Source organism: Lissotriton vulgaris, chromosome 11 (assembly GCF_964263255.1).
Source record: "Lissotriton vulgaris chromosome 11, aLisVul1.2, whole genome shotgun sequence".
NCBI lineage: Eukaryota > Metazoa > Chordata > Amphibia > Caudata > Salamandridae > Lissotriton > Lissotriton vulgaris.
Genome location: NC_141699.1, coordinates 145,545,693 through 145,571,701, shown reverse-complemented (window position 1 = coordinate 145,571,701; position 26,009 = coordinate 145,545,693). Strand labels below are relative to the sequence as shown.

At 47.1% G+C, this 26,009-nt stretch overlaps 1 protein-coding gene across 13 annotated transcripts in view; it reads right to left on the bottom strand.

The window, feature by feature from the left end:
- CLIP1 (CAP-Gly domain containing linker protein 1) overlaps positions 1-26,009 on the bottom strand; it is an 804,228-nt gene that overhangs the window by 682,420 nt on the left and 95,799 nt on the right. For 4 of the 13 annotated variants that reach the window (XM_086942962.1, XM_086942957.1, XM_086942964.1 and 1 more), the window contains exon 2: positions 16,304-16,477. The exons of the other annotated variants lie outside the window; for them this stretch is intronic. The gene's annotated coding sequence lies outside the window, so the exon portion shown is untranslated. The remainder of the gene's footprint in view (positions 1-16,303; positions 16,478-26,009) is intronic. 13 annotated transcript variants of the gene reach the window in all.

The window sequence follows — 26,009 nt, the reverse complement described above, 5'->3', positions numbered from 1 at the left end:
TTTTAGATACCTCCAGGTTCGACATGCCATAACGACAGCTGTTCCTAAAGACGAGGCTCTCTCTGAAGCATCCCCTTTGGAAGCTAGGTTACTCAATGACAATATGACGCACAAAGCGATCTCACTAACATATTAAAAATTGATCAACAATACGCCACACACTGCTCCGGCTCCGTCAGCAATGGGAGGCGGATATAGGGGAAGTAGATGAGGAAGGCTGGCGAAAAGCCATATCCTTAGCTAGGGAGGTTGCGTCCTGGGCACGATTTCGCCTGGTGCAACTTAAGAACTTACACAGACAGGTCCTATATGTCGTGCAGCACGGTTGTAAAGATGGGGAGGAGACTGACCTCGGTATGTCTGAGGAGGTGTGGGAGAGAGGGTACATCTCATAATCTGAGATTGTCCAGAGAAACAGAAGTATTAGACATAAGTGTTGTCCTGTATAAATAATGTAACGGGAGGGAGCGTTCCCCTCTCGGAGAGGAGATGTCTATTGAATGTGTGGGAATCCTCAGATTTGGGCCGGATGGAGCAAATATGGATCCCACTGGGGCTTATGGTGGCCAAGAGGAATATTGTGAGATTGTGAGGGTCAGAGTTGCCACCAAAGTTTAAGAACTGGAAACAATATATGGACTGGTGTATGATGGCGGAAAAGGTAATTTATGAAGGCCGTGGGTGTCCACAGAAGTGGGGGAAAGTTTGGGCCAGTTGGAACAAATATAGAAATGGCCTTTGTACTAAACTGGGAGGGGGAGGGGGAGGGGGGGGAGTGACCTGTGATACGAGCCATGGGTGGGAGAGTGGACAGAAGAGAAGATGCAGACGCAAATCTGTAATATTCCCAGAATATCAAATGATGGGAATCGAAATAAGGAAACTCTAATCACCTTGCATATGTGTAATAACCCAACACTGCGGAGTATGTTGTATATATGCTGTCTAATTAGACTAATTAGACCTATTGTTGGTTAATTTTAAACAGACTCACATTACGTTCAGCAGGAGCCCTAACCTGATATTACCAGAAGGAAAAATCAAAAGGCTTGACAAAGGATATAGTCCTTAAGTACAGCATATGCTTTCAAAGGAGACACTCATTTTCTAAATCCTGGGGCAATGATGAAAGTGATGCCACAGCTCCCTAACCAAGATTCAGAGAAATCTTGGCATGGAAAACCTTGGCAGGTACTGAAAAGTGGCCAAGATTAAATAGAAAAGCAGGAGCACATTTCAAGATGAGAAAATTAACAACAGCTATTGGGATTTCTATATATAGTTTTTACACGAGGATAGCAAACAAGTATCCAGTTCACCTCCACCCAACCTAATGTGGTTGATGCTAGCCAAAGCTCCTGAAGGTCCCATTCATGTTGTACGTTTACTCAGAGGGCACCTTTTTGGAATATTGACTAAAAGTAAGAGCCATGCAATGAAGTATTTTCTTTCTTGTTGACTATTCAATGATATAGCCTAAAGGAGTGTCATTATTCGCATAAATGGGTATTTGTGGCTGTTAACTTCTGCCTTGAATTAATAACGGGCTATGATAGCTAAGGGGGTTAATAAACGTCATGTATCGCAATGGTTGTATGCTCATGCCCCCATTAAATGCTTGATCTTTTTCAGGTTGATAAACTAAGACGTGATAGAGACATCACTCAACTTGCTTACACTGCAGGAAAATGCTATGATTTTTGGTCATCATAACTATGTAAAAAAAGGTTATTATATTTCTGACCTCCAGAGTCTACTTGGTTTTCACTAACAGTGATGCACAAGATATTCCATCAGGTGCAGAACAACTTGTAGGAAATCATCCTTACACATGAACGACTCCTGCAAAGACAGTATTCTGTACATGGGCAAATCATAATGTTCATATGTAGTGCTTGAAATTTTACGATGGTGATATTTTGTGTCTGGGATTATTCCAGTATGCTATCAACCCAGTTGTGTTGTTTTGTTCCTATGAATATTGCATTACGAATGTTGTGTGCATTTGGTAATCCCAGTAGTGACATGTAGTGTATGCGGCTGTTTAATTTTGATGTGCATGTCGGATCTTCCTGTGGCAGTGTTTTGCTCCTTGGAGCATTACATTGTTGATGTTTCGTTCATATGCAAGTTGTCATATTGCCGATATTGTGTCTGGGAACATTACATTGAAGATATGTTTGCTTTTGATATATTGTGTCTGAGATCGCCACAAAGGTGGTATCTTGTGCCTGATGTACCCACCCCTGTGATGTATGCCTGGGGGCTCTTACTTAGTTATGGTGAATATTTTGAGTCTTTCCACAACAGTTACCAGACCTTAAACTGAACTGTAAGCCTACCCAGCGCCTAATATGAACCTCAACTTCACTTAAGCCAAACACTGCCCCTTATCTAATGCACACATAACAAAACCCCTTAAGCGGACATTTGGTCTGGTACTTACTACTTTCAATGTTGAAACATTATCAGAAATGGTCATTTCAGTTCTGATTGAATCATCTATATAATGGTACATCAATGTGATGGATTCTGAAAAGCTGTGACCCGTATCATTTAAAAAGGAAGGAAACGCGCTACTAATGAACAAGCTCTTGCTCTAAGGCTTATGTACTTTAGTAGCTTACCACATTAGCCCGCATTTGCTGTACCCATGTAAAGTATTGGACGTCTATGATCATGTATATTTTGTGGGCGGCCTCATCTTGGGACCCACCACACCCTGTTTCGCACTTGATTTTGTTGGTGTATTGCGGTTTCTTCCTTCCTTACCACTTCTAAAGCGCTCCCATACCCTCTTGGGTCATGTTGACGCAACATATAATTTTATAAATAAATAATAAATACATATGTTTATGGGAAGCCCCGGCCTGCATATGTATTAACACTTCATTGAGCGGTTTATGTTCTCCATATAGTGAAAGGGTTAATACAAGGGTAAGCACGAGATTTCAGTCTTTAATTAACAGGATAAAGCAGACTCCTTCAAATGAGTGTTCTTTTAAACAATTTTTTTCCCCGTACAACATGTGGCATAAAGCATTAACCGTCAGTTTACACTGATGACAATCATTTTAGAAGTTCTACATCTACACACCTCTAGTCCATTGTGGCAATATCAAAAGGCGTGTAATGAGAATCCATATTGCTCAAGGAAAAATAGAAAAGAAAACTATTTCCTATTCAATTCTTGCATGCCTGAACATCTAGAGATCGGTTAGCAATATACCGTATCACAATGCATGTTGATATAGCTGTCAGTAAGTGGCTAGAGAGAGGTTTTCTTTTACAACTGGCATTGCCAGTGGGTTCATTCTCCTCATAAAAATCTCCATTCCGGTATGACACAATGTGTAGGGGTATCTGGTGTCCGATCATATTCTAACACGTTTTTAAATGTAAGCATGGAGGTTGCATATTAAAAATGTTTACTGAACCTAAGTTGATTAGCAATCTGTCTTCAAGCAGAAAATATTAGAACATATGACACGGGTAACTACTATATAATACTACATAATGATTGTATAAATGATCCAGGCTCATACCGTGTATGGGGAATGAAATACACACTTCTAAACGTCTCTTTTTATAAGCTTAATAGAAAGTGGGGAAGGATGCTTTTTGAAATGAGAAGGATTAAGGAATTTAATATGAAATGAGAGGAAATGAGAATGATTAAGTATTCATTAGCTATATTACTTCAAAGCCAAAACAAGGGGCATAAAACTGAAGAAGAGTCACTGTTGTACTGCCTCACTGAGGTCGAAACCTCCAAAACGTTACAAGCTGATGGGTACCACCACACCTGTGCACATAGGTAACATTCATTTGGAGGTGGGCAAGGGTGGTTCCTCTATGTGTGGCACTAGGACCGACCCTCCTATATTTGTTGCCCCGCTGTCCCCCGTATTACAAAATGTAAAATAATATTAAATAGGTAAAAGATTTCGCCCTCCCCCCATGGGAGCAGCGTTTGGATTGGCTTTAGAGACCTTAGTAGACCTACTCTAGAAGTGAGACGGCGCAGGCCAATCACTATAGGACTTTAATATGAAGCCATGCAGTGATTTGGAAAAGACTGTTGCAAGGGCAAGGCCTGACGAACAAGTTACTTACCTTCGGTAACGATATATCTGTAAGAAACAGTAGTTAGTATTAGATTCCTTACCTTAGAATATCCCCAGGCGTCAGACTGGATCCGGAAATTTTTCCGTAGCAATACCCCTGCACGTCGTTAGGCGTCGTCTCCGGCTCCGCGTCAGTCGTCGGCGTCGTCTGCGCCGGAATGACGTCGTCGGAGTACTTAGACGCCGCCCATGCGCGCTGACGTCAGTTCTTAGCCACAGCTTTTCCGCGCAAGATACGCAGAGCCATGCTAGAACCAACACTGGTGCCAAGAAACTAGGGCCCTGAAAGGGGAATAACCTTAACCCTAGGTATCAGTTCGCAGACCGGGGAGGATGGGTGGGGCAGTAAGGAATCTAATACTAACTACTGTTTCTTACAGATATATCGTTACCGAAGGTAAGTAACTTGTTCATCTGAAAGAAACACGTTAGTATTAGATTCCTTACCTTAGAATAGATACCCCAGCAATACCAACCCCGGTGGTGGGTCTGCGAACCAATATTCACACCAGGAAGTCCTGGAGGACGGAACGGCCAAAGAAGACATCCCTCCGGACTTGACTGTCCAGGCAGTAGTGCCTCGCAAAGGTGTGCAGCGAGGCCCACGTAGCCGCCTGGCAAATGTCCTGCACAGGGACTCCCCCGACCCAGGGCAGTAGTAGCCGCCGTGGCCCGAGTGGAATGGGCCCTCAGCCCAACTGGAGGCTCCTTTCTAGCCAAAGAGTAGCACGCCTTGATGCATAAGAAAGACGACCCACTGAGAGATGGTCCGTTTATGCACCGCCCGTCCCTTCTTCGCACCCACGTAGCCAACAAAGAGTTGGTCGTCCACCCGGAACTGGCGTGTGCGATCCACATAGAATGAAAGCGCACGTTTTGGGTCCAGACGATGGAGCCGCTCTTCATCCTTTGAGGGATGCGGAGGCGGGAAGAAGGAGGGTAAGGTGATGGACTGCCCGATGTGGAAAGCAGAGACTACCTTGGGCAGGAAAGATGGTTTGGTACGCAACACCACTTTGTCCGGATGCACAGACAGGAAGGGAGGTTTGCAAGATAGAGCCTGGAGCTCACTCACCCTCCTGGCAGAGGTGATGGCAACCAGGAAAGCTGTCTTCAAGGTGAGAAGACTGAGAGGACAAGAGTGAAGTGGCTCAAAGGGAGCGCACATCAGGAAAGTAAGAACTAGGTTCAAGTCCCACTGAGGCATCACAAAAGGGACAGGTGGAAACATGTGTGTGATGCCCTTCAGAAAACGAGTTACTATAGGGGACTTGAACAAAGAAAGTTGATCAGGCAGCCTTAGGAAGGCCGAAAGGGCAGAAAGGTAACCCTTGAGAGTGCCCAGAGCAGAGCCCTGCTGGGCAAGAGAAAGAAGGAAGAGAAGAACTTCAGAAAGAGGGGCAGAAAGGGGATCCACAGCCTTTGCTGTGCACCATGCCACATATTTGTTCCACCGGCAGGCGTATACCGACTTAGTGGAGGGACGCCTGGCTGCCAGAATAACATTACAAACTTCAGGAGGCAAGTCAAATGGCCTCAACTGCCGCCGCTCAATCTCCAAGCATGGAGTTGGAGACTGGACAGGTTCGGGTGGAGGACCGTCCCCTGTTGCTGCGACAGAAGGTCCTCCTGAAGAGGCAGACGGATCGGGGGACCGACTGACATGTTGAGTAGCTAGGGATACCAGAACCTTCGAGCCCAGTCCGGAGCCACAAGGATGACCTGGGCCCGGTTGCGCCTGATCTTCTTCAGCACTCTGGGCAGAAGTGGTATAGGCGGAAAGGCGTATAAAAGACCGCAACTCCACTCGCGACGAAACGAGTCGCCGAGCGAGTGCCGCCTTGGAAATTCCAACGAGCAGAATTGACGACATTGCGCGTTCTCTTCAGTGGCGAATAGATCTAACCAAGGCTCTCCCCACTGCAGAAAGATGCCTTGCGCCATGTCCGAGTTCAGACGCCATTCGTGATCCATCGAGCACCGTCGGCTGAGTTTGTCCGCCCTGGCGTTCAGAGAACCCGCCAGGTGGTGAACCACCAGGGTCACGCACTGATGTTCCAGCCACTGCCAGAGCCGCAGAGCCTCTTGACAGAGAGTCCAGGACCCCACACCGCCCTGTTTGTTGCAGTACCACATGGCGGTGGTGTTGTCTGTGAACACCTGCACTACACTCCCCCGGACAGAGGGGAGGAATGCCTTCAGTGCTAGACGAATCGCCCTCAGCTCCAGAAGGTTGATATGGAGCTGGGACTCCGCCGGAGACCAGAGGCCTCTGATCTCCGCCTCTCCCATGTGGCCTCCCCAGCCCTGAAGGGACGCGTCTGTCACAACTACGTGCTCCGGTTGGGGAAGGGAGAGGGATCTGCTGTTGACCCAATCGCGGTCCGTGAGCCACCACTGCAACTGTCTCGCAGCGCACTCCGAGATCAGGACATGGTCGGACAGGTTGCCTTGATGCTGGGCCCACTGAAACTTCAGGTCCCACTGCAGAGCCCGCATCCGCCACCGGGCGTGATGCACCAGAAGGATGCAGGAAGCCAACAGCCCCAGGAGCCGCAGCGTCAACTTGACCGAAACCCGGGATAACGGCTGGAAGATGGGAACCAGAGCCTGAATATCCCTGCCTCGCTGCTCGGGAGGATAAACCTGAAACTGCGCCGAGTCCAGAACAGCTCCGATGAACAGGAGCTTTTGGGAGGGGCACAGGTGTGATTTCGGCACGTTGATGGAAAACCCCAGCAGGTGCAGGAGATCCGCCGTAATCTAGAGGTGGCTGACGACTGTTTGGGGCGAGCCCGCCTTCAACAACCAGTCGTCAAGGTAGGGGAAGACTGAAACTCCTAACCTGCGCAGATTAGCTGCGACCACCGCCATCACTTTCGTGAACACCCGTGGGGCGCTGGTAAGGCCAAAGGGGAGCACGGTGAATTGAAAGTGCTCGAGGCCTACCGTGAACCGCAGGTAACGTCGGTGGGCCGGCAGGACGGGGATGTGAAAGTAGGCGTCCTGCAAGTCCAACGCCACCATCAAGTCTTGGGGGTCTAGGGCAGCCAAGACCTGAGCTAAAGTCAACATTTTGAACTTCTCCTTCCGGAGGAAGCCGTTGACGCTCCGTAGGTCCAAAATAGGGCGTAGGCCCCCTTTGCCCTTTTTGGGTACCAGAAAGTAGTGGGAGTAGCAACCACACCCTACTTCTGGCCCAGGAACGCGCTGGATGGCCCCCTTGGCCAAGAGGGCCGTAACTTCCTCCTGCAGAAGTTGCAAGTGGTCCCCCGACACGCGGTGGTACTGCGGTGGCATGGCTGGAGGGGTCGTCTTGAAGGGGAGTGAGTAGCCCCTCTGGACGTTTTGCAGCACCCACCTGTCCGATGTGACTGTACGCCAGTGGAAGAGGTAATGGCGGACCCTGCCCCCCATTGGCGTCACATGGGCCTAAAAACTCGGACGAGGAAGGTTTGGAGGCGGGTGCTGCGGGAGCTGGTGCGGACTGGCCTCGCCTTGGACCCCGACCGCCTCCCCGGCAGTTCTCACGGCTGCCACCGCGCTGGACATTCTGCTGCGGCGTGTGGCTGACGGTCCGTGTGGGGGCGCCCCTTCCTTGGCCACGAAAGGAGCAAAAGGCACCCATTTGCTTGGCCGTAGCCCTGGAGTCCTTAAAGCGCTCAAGCTCGTGGTCTGCCTGGTCGCCAAACAGGCATGTCCAGAAGTGTGGCCTGGACATCGGCCGAATAATTGGCGCACCGTAGCCAGGCGTGGCGTCTGACCGCCACTGTCGTGGCCATCGATCTGCCTAGCGTATCTGTGGTATCCAGTCCGCACCGGATAGAGTACCGTGCCGCATCTCGACCCTCCACTAGGGCTTGGGCGAGTTTAGCCCTGACCTCCTCAGGGCATTGTGGCAGCACGTCCGCAACCGTGTCCCACAGGGTGTGGGTGTAGCGGCCCAAGAGGCATGCGGTGTTGACTGACCGCAGTCCCAGACTAAGGGACGAGAACACCTTTTTGCCAAAATTGTTCAAACCTCTTGGATTCCCTGTTGGGAGGGGCCGACGGGAACGCGGTCTGGGAGTTAGAGGCCTGGATAACCAGGTTCTCGGGGTTGGGTGGGTCGACAGAAAGCTTGGGTCACCCGGAGCCGGGCAGTAGCGTCTGGCCACGTTCCTGTCCACAGGCTGTCCTGAGGCGGGCTTGGACCAGGTGCCCAGCAGAACGTCACATAAGGCCTCATTGAACGGCAGCAGAGGCTCGACCGAGCTTGACTGTGGTTTGAGGACCTCGGTGAGGAGATTAGTCCTCACTGCCGCTGAGGGGAGCGTAAGGTTTAAGGCCTTAGCCGCCCGCATCAGCACTACGCTATAGGCTGCCCCCTCCTCCGTAGCCACGGTTGGAGGGGAGACAAAACCAGTGTCCGGAGAGAGATCCAGGCCGCTGGCTTCCCCAAGCTCCTCTGTCCAGTCTGCTTGGTCCTGACACTCCCGTGTCAGAGGGTCCTCAGACCCCTCCCAGTCCTCTTCGTCACCCAATGCCTGGTAGCCAGGATCAATAATCGGGCCCGTTCATTTAAGTAGAAGGTACCCAGAGCCGTCTCGTACGGTGCCCAACGGGGCCGTGTCGATGGCTGAACGGGATCGACAGAAGAACTGGGGCCGGCGTCGACCGAAGTCGGCACCGGTGGTGACACCCTTGGGGGGCGGCGCCGGTGAGGTCGTAAGGTCGACCGGCGTCGACCCGGATCCGGAGCCGGATCCGGCCGGGGCCTGCTGTGCCGGGACCGAAGTCCGTCTGCGGCATTGGTGCCGAAGCACGCGACCCGCCAGGCCCCGGAGCCGAACCCAGTGGGCCCGAAGGCGCCGTGGGGTCCGGTGGAGAAGAGAGCGACCTCATGGCCATGAGGTACCGCTCGATCTCCGCCGGCGTCGCATCCTGTTCAGGGACCCGAAGGTGTGGGGCAGGATGCGGCGCTAGCGACTTCTGCGGAGCCGCGTGGGTGGTGCCATCCAAAACCCCGGCCGCGTCGGGCGAGCGTCGGGGGCGGTCGGAGGAGCGATGACGCCACTCCCACCTCTCATGCCTCTTACCTGAGGAGGAACCAGAAGACAGATGCCGACTTCCGGAGCTGCGAGGGCTCCGTCCCCGCGACCGATCCCTCGACCTCCCATGGGACCGGGACCTCGAATGGCGCGGGCCGACTGCCGGAGCTCGAGCCACTTGCGGGACCGCTCCCGCCTAGCCTTCGACGTCAGAGCTCGACAGTCGGAACAGGAACGGTCGTCGTGGTCGAGGCCTAGGCACTGCAGACACCGGCGATGGGGGTCGGTACTCGACATCAGTCGACTACACTTCGAGCAGGGTTTGAACCCGTGCATCCCTAACGGCACCTGGGAAGTCGAGAACGACTTGAAGATCAAAAATTATCAAAAAGGTTTTAGTCAAAAAGTGACTAAGGGGTAGAGCTTCTCCGGATCTGCGCTAGCTGGCGTGGAAAAAAGAAGAACTGACGTCAGCGCGCATGGGCGGCGTCTAAGTACTCCGACGACGTCATTCCGGCGCAGACGACACGGACGCGGAGCCGGAGACGACGCCTAATGACGTGCAGGGGTATTGCTACGCAAAAATTTCCGGATCCAGTCTGACGCCTGGGGATATTCTAAGGTAAGGAATCTAATACTAACGTGTTTCTTTCAGATAGAGTATATTTATTCATGTTTCTCCCCTCCATGTCGTGTCCCACGTAAAAGCGGAGCGTAGCAGTAAGTACTTCATCTCACCTGGTGTGGTCACTATTTTTTTCGCAACATTCTCTGCACTGGACTTATCAAAAACATTGAATTTATGGAACTGTGATAGCAATAGTAAAATGAAAGGAAAGACCTTGCTTTTGTTTTGCTGTTGCTGGTGAGGACTGAACATTGCTGGGGCATAGCCTGAAGCCCGTTCTCCTCCCCGCCGAGCCCGCATTGCAGCACACGGTCTCCCCCAGCCGCCGCAGCTCCTCACCACCAGAGCGCGGCCGCAGTCGGGGGGACCGAGTGGGACTACAACGCCCAGGTGCCTTTGCGGCCGGAAGCCGCCAACATCCACGCCAGGAGGCGCATAAAATCACGGACATCCCCCGCGTCGCGGGATCGCGCGCGGGTCGCGCCGGGCCCTCCCGTCCGAGGACGGAAGAGGCCGTGCTGGGCCACCCCCCTTGGATGTAGAAGAGTTCAAGACCCCTGTTGCCTGTTGGTCTGAGAAACATTACTGAAAGTAAGACAATTAGACTATTAGTCATCTTGGACTGAGCACGGGGAATTTATAAAATCTTATGTGGTATGGTCAACGGTTATTGCCTGGGTGTTTTGATTTGCTAGGGTAGTGTGTATTGAGGGAAAACGGGGTAGTCCTCGCACATTAGTATTAATATTAGCCTCCCTATTTATAGCATGGTTAGTTGTATGAAAACCGGCTCATCAAAAGTTAAATCGCACAATACCCCTACTACCGAGGCTACATTGCCGGAGCCTAATTTATCGCTCCCACGGAACGCACAGCTCACCGCGATTGACATCATGCTGCGGAAAGTTATTGGGGCAGTTTCTAGCAAGATCGAGCTGGATTTACTGGAGGCGGGTGGAGGTTGATTTTATTCAATATTTATAACACGGGGCTAGCAATAGGAAATAATTCCCCGATACAGGAATTAGACCAAAGACTCAGTCAGGAGCTAGCTCGCAAGAAAGGGGTTGTAGAACCTTCTGTTCTAGTGATGGGCGATTTAAATTGCCATTTATGCCCAAACTTGTTCCCATTGACTAGTGATTAGTCATCTTGCTCGATCGAGAAGGGTTCACGCTTCGAACACACTGTAGAGGAAACAGCCCTTAGTAAGCTTCTAAAATTTCATGCTCTGGAACACACGATAGACATGGTCAGCTTGGAGGAAGATGGGTCTTTGACCCCTACCTTTAAAGGTAGAGGTTGCTCCTTTTACATAGATTATATTGTGGTTTTCAGGTTTTTTAGAAACTGTATTAGCTCTGTTAGGATAGATTGGAGCATATTCAGTGATCACAACCCCTTGGCTGTAGTACTTATAGATAGAGGTAGACCCAAGAGGTGTTTACACCCGGACATCGAACTGAGAGCTATGGACCAGGGTAGACAACTGAGGTGGGTTAAAATCAATAGTAAAGTTTTTTTACAAATCATTAATGGATAAAGGAAAAAACTTGATCGAGAAGTACCTAGATCTAGAGATAGTAGGCAGCCCCTTGGTAAGGGCATTTCGGTCAGTGACTAGCCTGGTCGAAAACCTATTAAAGGCAAAGGGCCCTGGGGGAAATATCTCCCAACCAAGATGGTTTGATAACAAATGCTCATGTGCCCTGAGAGACCTAAAATCTAGCTTGAAATCTAAGCCGAGGGATAAACTAAGGATAGCTCACTGTAGACAGATATACAAAAATGCCCTAAAACAAAGGAAGTCTTCTCTTCAAGCTGAAGCGTGGGCTGATTTAAGGGAGGCTGGAGAAAAAAGAGATCAGACAGCATTCTGGAGAATAATTAATAGGCCATGCTTTCAGGACAGTACCACCCCGGATATAGGAACAAATATCCTACCCGACCAGTGGGTGTCTCATTTTGAGGGTCTTTATAATCATGAGCTGGTAGGAGATGGAGGGGGGGGCGTAGCATGGACGTTGAATTCTCACTGGAAGAAATTACCAGGGGGATCCAGGGCCTGTCTCGTAATAAAGCCCCAGGCCCTGACGGTACACCACCCGACCTATATCTAAGCAATGTTGACTTATGGGCCCCCATCTTAACAAGGGTTTTAAATGTGGCGGTCAAGTCTGAACTACCTCGCTCATGGTCCACCGGAATAATTGTCACTATTTTCAAGAAGGGTAATAGGGACAACCCTCAATGTTATAGACCCATCTCACTGATCGATGTCTCTGCCAAAATCCTGGGTCGGGTCATCCTTGAACGGTTAATTGACTGGACTGAAGAACATAGCATTATTGTAGATACCCAGTATGGTTTTAGAGCAGGAAGGTCCACTAGTGACCAATGTTTAAACCTTTATATGCTGGTGGCTAAATACACCAAAGCCAGCAATGAAGCCATATATATGGGGTTTATGGATTTAGCGGCTGCATTTGACCATGTGAACAGGAGCAAGTTGTGGGCCATGATGAGTGAGATGGGCATTGACCCAGGTTTGATCAGTATTCTTAGGGAGTTACATCGGGAAACTACCGCAAACGTGCGCTATAATAGGGATGGGGGGAATACTGAATCTTTCCCGTGCACCAGTGGAGTGAGACAAGGGTGCATTCTTGCCCCTTTCCTTTTCTCGCTCTACATTAACAATCTAGAGAGGTCGCTGATTGCCCTAAACTCAGACTGTCCGAAAGCAGGCTCGCGCCATATACCGGTGCTTTTGTACGCGGATGACGCGGTCCTGCTCGCTCGCACCCCGAGGGGTCTGCAGTGTCTGATTGAGGAATTCACTCATTTTATGGACACCCTAGATTTATCAGTGAATCCGAGTAAGTCATTCGTGAGGCTGGCAGGCACGAATCCCTGTAAGAAATATGTATATAAGATAGGGTCCCACACCCTAGAGAAGGTGCAGTCTTTCTCTTATCTTGGGCTGCTTTTTGACAGGGCACTGAAATTTAAATCTCTGGTAGATGAGCGGTAGACACCTCCTAAGTCTTTCATTTAAAACGCCGTATTAAAGCCATCTATAGCTGATCCATCTTCAATTCCCTCAACTGCCATGCCTGGCCGATGTCCTCAATCTGAGAGGAAACATTATCAGGAGATTCATTATTTTTGCAGGTCATTAGACATACTGTAAACAAGGATAATAGTTATGAATAAAGTAATTAACATTACTTTAACAGTTTCTTAGAAAGTGCTCTTTGCAGAGAGATGCTTAAGATTACTGCACTCCTCGCTCAATGAGATAGGAGCTACAATGTTTACGTCAAATTGACATCATGCAAATGGGAATTCAGGAAGCATGCAGCAGGTCCCTAGAATGCATGCAGTCATCTCCCCCTGATGCTGGCATGTTACTCTGACAAAGAGGAAACTGCCCACTACGGACAGCTTCTCCTTCATGGTCCTAAAGCACTGATGCATATCTTTAGAATTAGAAAAGGGGTGGAGGCCCATTTCACACTATCTAGTATTCGTTGCAAATCATAAGAAGCCTCAACTTGGACAATGCTACTCACTAACCCAGGAGTGAATTACAATTTACATTTAGTATAATATGAGTGCGGTTTTAGCTGTAGGAAAGTCTGCAATTCTGTGCATTGCAGGCATTGTTACTGATGAAACCAATAGTATGTCAGGCGCCCAGTGTACTGCCATTCAATTCAATTCAAATAACTTTATTTCGATTCCACAAGGAAATCATAAAAGTATACATCAATTTAAAAACAAAACAATTAATCTACCATAAAATCACAATACATGTTTGCAGGATTCTAAAATAAAACCATAGTACAGTTTAAAACTAAATACCATGAACATTCAATATCTATTTCTGATCATCAGAGCTGATCTAATAAAATTCAGTACAGCATTACAGGTGTTTGCAGTTGACAGAGATAACAAGAATTCATAGGCTTCTTTGTAATAGCACGTTCCAAGAGATAATAATAATGGTCTGATAAAGGTGTTTCTTGGGACCTTATACAAAGTACAAAAGAGAAAAAGGTGGAGAGTATTTTGCGAAACCTTATTATTACAAGGGCAACAAGGTAACTTCTCCCACCAACCCCCCTGCTTTGGAAAAGCAAAGAGGAAGTGTAAAGTGCCAAGGCGAAATCTTGTAAGATAAAAGCGCCATTGCGTGTTCATGATATATGACAGATAAAAGGGTTGAACTAGCCTTCCCCGTACCCGTGATACATAATCATTTGTCTTTAAAGAACCCAGTTTAACACTATAGGCATTTTTAATAACTTCCTTAGCATCCTTACTAAGCATGTCAGGATTTATAAACATATTTCCCAGCCCTATCTTATAGAAGGTCTCCCTGACATATCGTAGCCATGGGATTTCCCTGTAATGCTCGAGTTTAAGGCAATCTTGAAGGATATCTTTGGTTAATTTCAGTTCATTAGATTGCCAAACTTTAGACCATAATATTAAAGGTGCAACGTGAATAATATCGCTTACAAACTCAATTCCAACCTCTCCGTGGCAGAATATGTTAGATGTGCCCGATGGGACAGATAGTAAGCGTTTTAGAAACCTATTCTCCATAATCTGTATTTTTTCACACTTTTGTGACCCCCAAACACCAGCACCATAGGTCAGAGCAGAAACACATTTAGCTTTATATAAAGATGTTATTTCAGCTATACGTCGTTGTCCTAATTTACTAGCAAAGCGAAAGAGAGCTTCAGTTGACTGTGTAACCTTTTGAACCCTGGCTGACCACAAAGGTTCCCAGTTCAATTTTTAATTAAAAAGGTTTCCCAGATAATTGAAGTTATCAACTTTCTCTATATTGGAGTTCCTCACCCTGTATTTGCGAATATTTACATTTTTCGAGCCGCAAGTCATGGCAAAAGATTTAGTAAAGTTGACCCCTAGATCTAATTTTCTCATAAACATATCGAAAGCATTCAGACAGATCTGCATGCTATTGGGAGTAAGGGCCATTAGGACAGTGTCATCTGCATATGACAACATTGGAATTCTTTTACCGTTTATCTTCGGAAAATCAGCACCAGTTTCTAATAGAAAGCCCTCTAGACCATTCGTATAAACCAAAAATAGAAAAGGGGCTAAAATACATCCCTGTCGGACGCCTTCGGTGGATAATATAGGTCTTGTTTTCTCTCCTCCAGGGCCATATCTAATTCCGACCATTGTGGCAGTGTGCAACCTGCGGAGCAAAGTAACCAAAGGCTCCTCGAACCCCATAGAGTCCATCATACGCCACAATTTATCCCTGCTCAAATGCACTGGACAAGTCCATAAATGCCAAGTGAATAGAACTATTCTTTGCACCCATGTACTTGCCCATGATCAGTGCTAGATTCAAGCACTGCTCAGTAGTTCCTTTCCCCCTCCTAAAACCATATCGGGATTCTACAATAACCCCCGCCGACTCTGCCCACGATTCCAGACGCGCCAATATTACCCTACCCATTAACTTGCATGATGCGTCAATTAATGATATTGGTCTATAGCAACGTGGGTCAGACTTATCACCCTTTTTGAAAATAGGCACCAAAACTGCCTCTTTCCAGGAGGTCGGAATGGGCCCCAGCACTAATGCCTTAAAAACATTCAGAAGTAATGGGGACCAGACCTTCAGATTATGTTTAAAAAGGTCTAAGGGTACTGCATGAGGGCCAGGGGCCTTTAAAGCCGCCCCCTTAGTCAAAGCCAGCTCCACTTCCGAGAGCGTTAATGAGTCACTAAGTATCTTTGCTGATTCCATGTTAACATTACAATATTCATCCTTGCCCGTGGTAGCAGTCTGTAGTTTCTCCTTGGTATTGAAGATTTTACTATAATGAGCTACCCAGGAGTCTTCAGGTATATGCACTCGAATGGTATTTTCTTCCCCTGTTTTTAAAAAAGGCCTATTTATTATTTCCCAAAAAAGTCTATTATCCCTTAGATCAACCGCTTTATCCAGGTCTTCCCATGTACTGCCATTCAGAAATAGACAGTCTGGGGTCCAAACTTGAGTGCCTGCCTTGCTTTTGGGGGCTTATGAACCCACAACATGTCTCTGAAAAGCAGGGGTCAGTTTGTGGATATCTTTTCGGCAAAAGCAAAGCACTGCCAATAAAGCTATATAAACGTCAAATATGTTCAAATGTAAACACGCCAATATGACAAATAAGTGGGCCATGGACGAACCATTTTCATTTATGTAGTACGAGTGGACACCAATCACCAATACCGGTGGGGCCCTTAGATAATACACAATTGAATCTGTGTCAGGTCAGATAAGCCAGAAGCAGTAACAACAGACACCAGACTAACCAGAAAACATAGCTGGCCTTCTTTAGTTACTTACAACTTGAAATTGGACTGAAACGTGGATGCAGTAAAACAACAGAACCTGAACCAGCCAACTTTTCTTATGGCTCCCCGAAGGAAGTCCATAAACATTGCATAGAAAAAACAATAATTTGGAGGTTTACCTTAAATATTTCACTGCATATGCATTACTGGGTTTGGCTAATTAACCTTCTTGTTCTTCCTTGGAGTCGGCAAAGTTAGGAGCCTACTTCAAAACCACCTTCAAGACAAGAGTCGACTCGGAAGAACAGAAGACAGGAGATCCTTCAATCAAACCTGAGACCATTACTGAAAATCTGCAACAAAAAAAATGCCAAAATTGCAATCTAATCATGCTTCTCAGTTTTCTCACAAAAGGATAAAATACAATATCCCCACATAGACAGAGTAATGTGGCTCTAAGAAACCAGGCAAAATCCAAATAAATTCAGCTGGGATAGAGATTTGACAAACAAAGCACATTCTATTTCAGCCCTTAAAGGGGGTGTTATGAAAGGCTATGCACAATACTGTTGAGGATCCAACAGTTGGGGAGGACTTCCGTGCTTAAAATATGAGGGTTTTCCATTTTTAAACTGTGCCTGTGCATTGGATACCTTCACCCAGCCTTCCTTCCCCTTTCCTCCTTCCTCCTTAACCTATACGCCTTACTTTCTGTCGGCCTCACATTTGAACTTGTGCAAAGTTGAATAGACTACGGGATGAAACAGTAGAGCTTCAGGGATGAGGTTTAAGACCATGCACTTCCTGGACTGATATAATAATAATCCAGATTTGTAAAGCGCACAATCACCCGTAAGGGTCTCTAGGCGCTGGGGGCCGTCGGGAAGATTAAGCGAGCTATTGCCCAGAGTCACATGGTGCTGGGCTAACCTGCCGCCGGGGCCGGGGATTGAACCGTGATCCCAAATTCCGGAGTCAGTCGCCCTAGCCGCGGCGCCACACCTCTTCCTGGTACTGATAGCAAGAGCCATTGGTAAAGCACATCTGCATCAATGAATACCAACCACCCAACCCTCCATCTCCCTCTGATCCGACAGCTATGGTCATTAGGACATGGAAAGGGGCAATGCAAGCAATGGTTTAGAAAGATAAATTAATGCTGGAGACCCCTTTGGGAGACTGAGACCTCCGAGATCTGTGGGTGGTCGAGGAACACAAGAAATGACCTCTTGGGCATTTCCAAGGTGGGGAATGTCTGGCAACAAAATGATATCGTTCTCCAAATTGCAATAACAATAAGACATAACTGGGAATCAGTATCTCTGATGCCTACAGATAAAACCCATCACCAAACACACAGTCCCAAAATGTTACACTACACAGCTTACCAATATTCCCCCATCAGAAAGCGGATAGGAACAAGTGGAAACAAGACCTAGGCAAGCTAGAGCAGAGGGTATTAACTTGATTGCTGTAGACCCCCACCTAATCACTACCAGAATCCAGGGACCCCCAATAAATCATTATTAGAATCCTGGGAACCCCACTGAGTCATTACGGGAAGCTGGGGACCCGGGCCAAAGCATTTTTGATGATTTGAACTGCAAAACAGTGGACAAAAAATATAGAAACAAGCATTCATCAAACAGGTACACAAATGGTGAAATATTTAATATCATTCACAAATATATTTTAAAATAAATAATTTTAATGGGATAGCTGGAGCTTTTCTAAACAGAATTGAGGCCACTCATCATCCATACTATATCTTGTTTGAAGCACTTGAGATGCTCCCACGTATCAATCCAAGGATATTAACTTAATTTGTAGCCGCCAAGTTTACAGTCTGAATCTTAATGTATATATACTTTATTAAAGTGTTAATATTATTTACATTTCTAAGCAGTAGTGGACCCCCTGAGTAGACTTTGGAAACCTTACCACAGGTTAATAACCACTGACCTAGAGGATGACGGTTGGGGGCAGCCTGAAGGTACCCTAAGGAAGTTGGCCATACGGGACAGATTTCTCCCGGTACAACTCAACATACTCAAAAGAGCCTATTTCACTTGAACCAGACTGTCCTGTATGAGTTGAACTGCTACAGATTTTGCATGAGGGACAGAGGGGTACAATTCTACATACCATCTGGGGATACCCTTGGGCCTAGGTCTTTTGGCCTTAGGTATGCCATAGGATGTCTTCAGTGACTAATATGTTTATCTACCATTGACTGCATACTATTGTTCTGATGAATTGTGCGTCAACCTGGATGCTCACTATATTTCCAATGATTACATTTGAAGCATTCACCGAACTGTAGCCTCTGTATCCTTTGTTCAACAAACTTGATTTATCTGCATCTTCGTTCTCATATGATTAAAACTTAATAAAGAATTTTTCTAAAAAATTCTGATCACCCAAAAGAGGATTAGCAGGATGTAATTTGTTTGGAGTGGTGAAAGAAATCCAACTGGTGCTTTGTCTGCTTTATGAAAATAGTCAGATCGAAGCACGACTTCTCTAACCTCTACTTGGGTCACAAAAACACCTAACTGCTGTTGTCTGAGGACTCTCTTAAAGTCAGTAACAGAACAATGACCTAAGCGTAGGTCGTAATCCAAGTAGAGCTCAATTTGGAGTACCAATTGGATCATCAGCAAGTAAAGGAAGCAAGCCTAAACCTTTCCAATACTTCAAGGTCTGCACAGAGTCCATGAACCTTATTCCAGCAGAGTAGCAGATCATGCATATGCCTTTAAGAAAAAGGTGTGGTGTACTTTCAAGGCCATCGTTCTGTTCACCTGCCTAACTAAATAGGATTTTCCATAGGTCCTGTATGGTTTGTACAGCCTTGAAAACAAGGAGAAAACACAAAGAAGACTTAAATAGACAAGAAACTGCCAAGATTGGAGCAACAAAACAGACTGCAAACAAAAGGGACCAGAAAAAATCAAAAACAAATTATAAATACAGAAGCAAAAATCTGAAAAACGACGAGACCTCCTATTCTGTACTCCAGAGCTTGATGCAAAGATCTTCAAAATAGCTCTAGGAAACTTTGTTCTTTCCCGCGATGTAACCTAAGTGCCACCACAACAAGGGGATTTAAGCTGAAACTTTCTCCTGACACTATGCCAGATGGGATGCACAACCACTGTTCATACCAGCTCATACCAAATCACAGATACACACGAAGGACTCCAAACTGCTAGCTACGCAGTAACAGGATACACAAATTGTACCAGGTGCAGTCAGTATTGTAAACGGGTTGAGACAAATCAAAGGCAGGTTAGCAGACAAATGCAGGGTTTCTTGGTTGGGCAGTTGTTTGAAGTCTGTACTAGACAGACCAATTAAAAAGGCCAATGAAGCTTTAAAAGCCATCCCACACCCGAAAGAGGAACCCAAAGGTATGGAATAAACTCAATCTCCACAGCTGGACGAGATCAAGCATTCAAAATTGGAGTAGGAGAGAATTCAACAGCTTGATAGAACCTTAATGACAGCCTTCACTTCACATGAATTCTAGAAGACGTTCAACTCTGTCCCATTAACCGTTGTGCTAACATAAGAGCTGTTCAAATAGTCCCTCATAGCCTGTGGAACAAATGTTTTTATCGCAAGGCAAATAATTCCCACTTTTCTCTTCCAACCAAGGCAAGTCCTGGCTACTCAAAACACAAAGAGGGGATCTACACTGTTTGCAAGCACATTGATTCTTTTGATCCCCAGAAGGGTGAGCACTCATTCGTGTTTAACCTTCCAAAGAGGGAAAACTCTTTCCTAGAACTTAGGTATTTGTCCACACCTTGCTTGATGAAAACCACTAGGCATTGCTGATGTTCTCAACATACCGTCAAGGCCTACTAAGAAAGCTACAACAAAGTAAACAACACTCAAAGGATAGCAGACATATTTTTTTACCTACTTCTTAAAGTCATGCACATTAAAGGAACTCATTCCCTTGATAGAGACCACAGTACAAGAGGACTTTGCTCAGACAATGTCTTATACACCAGCATGTGCACAACACTGCTCAGTCAGCGCTGGTGAGATCATATGAAATATTGTGCGCATCACTATTTAGGCCGATTTATCAGTGAAGACAGAATGGTTGAGCAAGGTAGATACTACTCCTGGTGGGTCACTCACACTTCTCACTAGTCACCTGCTTGTAGAATAAAGAGCATTATACAGGTAGACAGTCCACCTTTCCACCTTGGTGATGGGTCTCAAGGTATCCATGTCTGTTAAAATAAGTTAAAAAAAAGATATAGAACTCTAAGCGTGCCACTAGTACCTTTTACATCAAAAAGCCACAAGCCTCTACGAGTCTTCTGTGGGTGGAGAAGAAAAGTGGACACCGATACACACCGATACTGCTCCTGAGTGCCCAGCAAATTTCAACAGACTGTTTATTCTTTATGGGAGGCTAGCTCATAGGGACATCCTTCTTCCTTGGAGGATATGTGTCATTTGCCCAGCGCCTGGGTTGAGGCAGTGTTTCACTGGTATTTCTAATAAGTAATCCCTGTTGAGCTAGCAGGGGGTATATTAGCACCACGTCAAAGTGTGAGCACAACAAACAAAAGGTTAATGGTGGGTGCAAACCCCTGACTTCTCCGAGATCATTTAAAAGTAAACAGGGCGCTGTGGACATCATGGGAGACGAAACTGAAAGCCTTTGGCACAGATTCTATTTCGTAAGAGCCAGCTGCGGTGATAGGGCACAGGAGGAGGGCCAAAGGAATGCAGAACTGGAATCTTTCCTGTTGGAAAGCCGAGCCAGAGAATGCTGCTTTATATATTTAGTATAGTGGAGCAGAAGATGACAGAAGTTTAACTTCAAAACATTGTTCGAAAAGTTGTTTTACTTTTCATGTGAAGGGTTGTTTCAATCTCAAAAGTTGGTATATTTTGTATGCTACATGGAGAAACATTTCTATCAGCCTCATCACGGCTCGTCGAAGTTCAGCCACTAATAATGACAGCAGTCAACAACATTCCAAACTTCCCACAAGTAACCACCCACATCAAAGACAATGAAGCCGTTTCCCCCCAGGAACCCGCAGACCAAGTGCAGCGCTTGCTTCCACTTAGGAGGATTAACACGAGCACTTCCACAACACACATTTCCAGTCACATCAAACTTAAGTGAATCAAGCAGCATTCATGCCTGCACCGCCTGTACTGAAAGGCTCAATACAACCAAATACGACTGATCAAAACCACATTATTCAGTCACTAGGTAAACACGCTATACCTAAGAAGCAGTTCATACTGGAGCATAGAGGCACTAGTAAGTGAAGGCCATGAGATGCAAAGGAGAAACGTTGAAAAATAAGGGGGATGGGATGTACTTTGGAGAAGCACTCAATATCGAGGTGAAGGGTAACAGGGAGATTTAGCTATATTTCCTCTCCATCCCAACATCTTCTCTCGACTTCATGGCAGGCAAACCTGATGTATTAGGGTTGATAGGTCAGCACTCAGCCAGGACTGCGCATGCACCACGAACTCTGGGTCAATGCTGCTTATCTTCCTTGATAAAATGTGAAGACTGGTGGGGACTCTCTTCCCAAAAGCCTGCCTCTTTCTTCAGGATGTGGTGCTGTCAGGTCAGGTGTCATCGTAGTAATTTTCTCCTTGCACTTCAATTAAGGATAGCAATACAAAAAAATCTTCAAAACGGTATTATACACAAACCTTACAAGGACCCACTGCTCTGGCATTCCAAGTCTCCTGATGAGATTTCACCTCCAGCACCAATATTATAATGCCGAAAATTCACAAGTTTTTCTCTGTGAAATCCCTGTCAGAATCCCCATTAATCCAAATAATTTAAGGGTAACCTGCATCCAGCGAGTCCACATGGAATTTCAGGGCTTTGTGATGCCTGAACATTGTCTTACACTCAAGGTGAGCTACTCACAGAATTCCTGCCCACCAATCCCTTCTTATACAGGAACCAAAACGCTTCTAGTTCTCATTCACCCGACCACCTTCATGACCACCTTATACAAGGAGACCAAGACCCTTCTAAGTCCCACTCACCCACCTCCATGACTTCAGTGGTATGTAGTCCACTGTAGCCTGCTATCATTTCTAAGGACACTGTAGTCTATTGGACTGAAGTCAGGAATCCTTAGCTCTTTCAGCCAAATATATCACTTTTAGATTCTTTACAGCTACTTGCCTGTAAATAACTAGCCAACTTGGGGCCAGATTTAGAGTCTGGGAAACGGGATACTCCGTCCACCAAAGTGACTTTTCGCTAGACTCATCTGGCAGACTGTCAGTAGTTTAGGGGTCCCTTGGAAGAAGTGTATTGCACACCAGCCCTGTTTAGTGTGGACTGTGTGAAGCCCTTTTTTCTGTACGTCACCACCTGGTAAATCCTAGCGGGGGGAGTGGGGGGTAAAAAAACAAGAAATAAAAAATAATCCAATGATCCCCCACTCCCAGGGAAGAACCTCCCTAGCTGTGTGGGTCATTGTTATTTGTTTTTCAATAACAAACAGTTTTATAAGTTTGTTTTGGAAAATCTATAATTTTTGTAAAGCTTGGTGAACTGCAGTCAAAACAAACAGTGGACGTCCAACAAACTTTTTGTATCTTGAAAGAACTGCCATGACAGCAGTTCCTAAGAAGGTATATAGATCAATAGTGGGGCACGGGTGATCTCGAATGTTGGTGGTCAGAAGTCTGGAGAGGTGGCGGACTTAATGTCCTCTACCACCCTGACGGACTGCACTCTGTCAACCAAACTCTAAATCAGACACTTAATTTCCTGCAGGCCTGATGTTTCCTGAACATGTCATGCCATATATTGAAAGATCAAATCAGCCCTACCAGTGCCCACATATTTGTCCATAAGCAGCAAACTCCAAACTGTCATTTATTAAATACTGCTAGATCCTCACCTTGGCTGCTTCCCACACACAGCTGCCATTCAGTTCAGGTATGTGGTCAGTCTGATAATCTATAACCCTTCCAGCTACCCTCCTTACTGTTGGGCTCTAAAGGCCAGCAGATTCTTCCTATTATTGTCTTTTATCTGAAATCTACACACAGCTGCCCCAGTCCTTAAGATTCCCCTCTCAAAACATACAGCTTTTCACAGGGCCCAGGACATAGGAAGGGTATTGGACCTGGTTGCATAGTTTCAAGTTCAACCAAAGATCACCACTTTCAGGTCACAGACAGCCAAAGTTTCACTGTCACGCACTGCTTCTTTACCTGCAACATGTACTGGTGCAAGCCATTATGCCCCCTTCTCACCCGCTCTAGAATACATTGAGATCTATGCTAGGAGTTCTGACTTAAGTTAATGTAATGACACTTTAAAGCTACGCGTGCATTGATACACTTTGTTCTTACCCTACAATAAGATTATTGGACCTGAAAAATATTGGTAGTCCTTTCAGTATAGAACACACTTCACAATATAAAGCAAGCTAAGATATCAGCAACAGAGTATCATGACCTTGGGGAGCTTCTGGCAGGTTTGTTATGATCCTGTAAACAATTGGGAGAGAAAGGGTGGTTAGACCTTAGAGGTCTAGTAGGAAGCTTAAGTATACTTCCGTGTTTGCCGAGAGTGGGCGTGGCGTAGTCACGTGTGGCCCGGTTGCTGGGGTAACTAGTGCTCGAGTCAGACGCCAGGCTTGCGCGGCCTCAGATGGTTGCGCTGCCCTGGGAGCGCTATGAGCCCTGGGATACAATGAAAAATAAAATAAATCATTGTGGGAAAACAAGGAGACGCTCGTCAGCGTAGTGTTGGACCAAAGGTAATTAAAAGTAATGGAGTTTATCAGAAAAAGGGGGAGGGATCCTTACTTGATCCTACAAGGGACAGAATCTTGTAACGGGTCAGTTTTACATGAACTTAAAGTAAATAGATATACTGGTCCTGATGAAAACCTCTACAATCACACGAAGGTTGAAACATGTAGACCTATCCTTTTAACTTCACCTTACGTCTTTTTTTGACACCACAGTCTACCTAACCAGGCAAAGGTGCCACATGTAAATATAATTGTATATATATTTTTACTGGTTGTCCAACCACTCCAGAATAAAGTCTTCGAGTGGGTAGTGTTGAGACAACTTTTAACCACACTTTTTCATATCACATATAAACAAAAATAACCAGCTCCACTGTAATCAGGTGTCGTAGCACACCTGGATGGCACTCGGCTATCAGGGTGGGACCCCGATGATGAAGCATGTCACCAACCAGGTTGGTGAGTAAGGGGTCTTCTAAGGACAAAGGATTGTACCAGATTGGGTCGCAGGGCATGCACCTCAATACCGCAATAAATGTACAGGTATTCAGTACCCCTAGTGGCTACTCCTCCATAGGTTTGTTATGATGTCATATTAAACTGCATCACAATACTGGTGAGCAGGACGAATGTTCTAACAAAGTGATATAAATGGCAGCTTCTTGTCCCACTCGTCAGCTGTTCTACATTCTAGAATCGTTGTTGGACAGGCCCCAGAAGGGGGCTCGCTCCCTCCCCGCACGACAGAGCCAGGGCACCAACTCTCCAGAAGCCACCCACAGGAGCCACCCTTAACCCGTCCCGCACGGGACGCCTGCCCCCGAACAGCTCCATATCACCGGCCTGGGCATTCACCAGCACCATTGCCCGGGCCCAGCCGCCATCTTGGACACTGCACCACGAGGCCGCGTGGCCGCAGCTCGACCCTAACCCTGGGCCTGGCCAGGCCCCGACATCCCGGCACCACCATCCACCCGGGAGGTGAACGGACCACTTGGCAGGTCAATGGGCGGAAGAAGTGTTGATGGCTCTCCCCCGCCAGGTGCCGATCGCCCCCAGCCTCCCCGGGCGCTGGCTCCACCCCCCTGCTGGGTGTCTGGACTCCCTCATCCCGGACCTCCCGACCTCCAAGTGCGAGGGTCCGGACATCAAAGGGCGCCAGACCTATAACTGGGGCAGCTCCAGAGCAGGAAGGCAGTTGTATCCTGGAGTCGAGAGACACCGCGAAGAACTCATCCTTGACGGACTGCTGGCGCTGCCGCAGCCCTGCCTTGTGAACTGTCGTCCTGCCCGCTGGCGCTGCCGCGGCCCTCTGCAACCTTCATCCTCGTCGGGACCTGCTGGCGCTGCCGCGGCCCGTTGTAACTACCATCTTCGTCGGGACCTGCTGGCGCTGCCGCGGACCGTTACCACCTTCGATCTCCTCGGGACCTGCTGGCGCTGCCGCGGCCCGTCCTCCTAGAACGCCGAGCTCGAGGATTGAGAGCTACCCATCATCTCATCGCTACTGCAGATTGGTAACAAGACTGTCCCGCAACCCCCTTTTCCCTACCAAGAGACTAGAATCGAGGGGACCCCTGAGTCCTGACCTCCTTGTACCATTCTACCGTACTTCAAGATTGCTTATAAAGAACGTTAAACCTTATCTTTGTGTGGTGTCCATCTGTGGGGGGGAAGTTACTTGTCTGTGCGATCGCTGGAGACGGCTCTCCCCTTGTCCTCGTCCGACCCTCCAGGTCCCGTCTAACATTGGTGGCCAGCGGCGCGATCCGAATCAACGCGTACCGCACAGAGAGTAACTCACCCCACGACTAAACCACGATGACAACCAAAGAGAGCGGATCCACAGAGAAATTCCAGATGGAAAAATTGGAAGAGTACAGCCATCGAGAGTTAAAACAGTTTTGCATAGAACTAGGCATTGCTACCACCGGTCTGAGCACGAAAGACGACTTCAAGCACGCCATAGAATCTTGGGCGGAAACCGGGGCCGTCAGACCCCGGGACCAAAACGTCGAAGCATCAGAGACCAACACCACTTCTCCCGAAGAACGGAGAGCGGGTCTCTCACAGGAAGAGATCTAAGAAAGAGAAA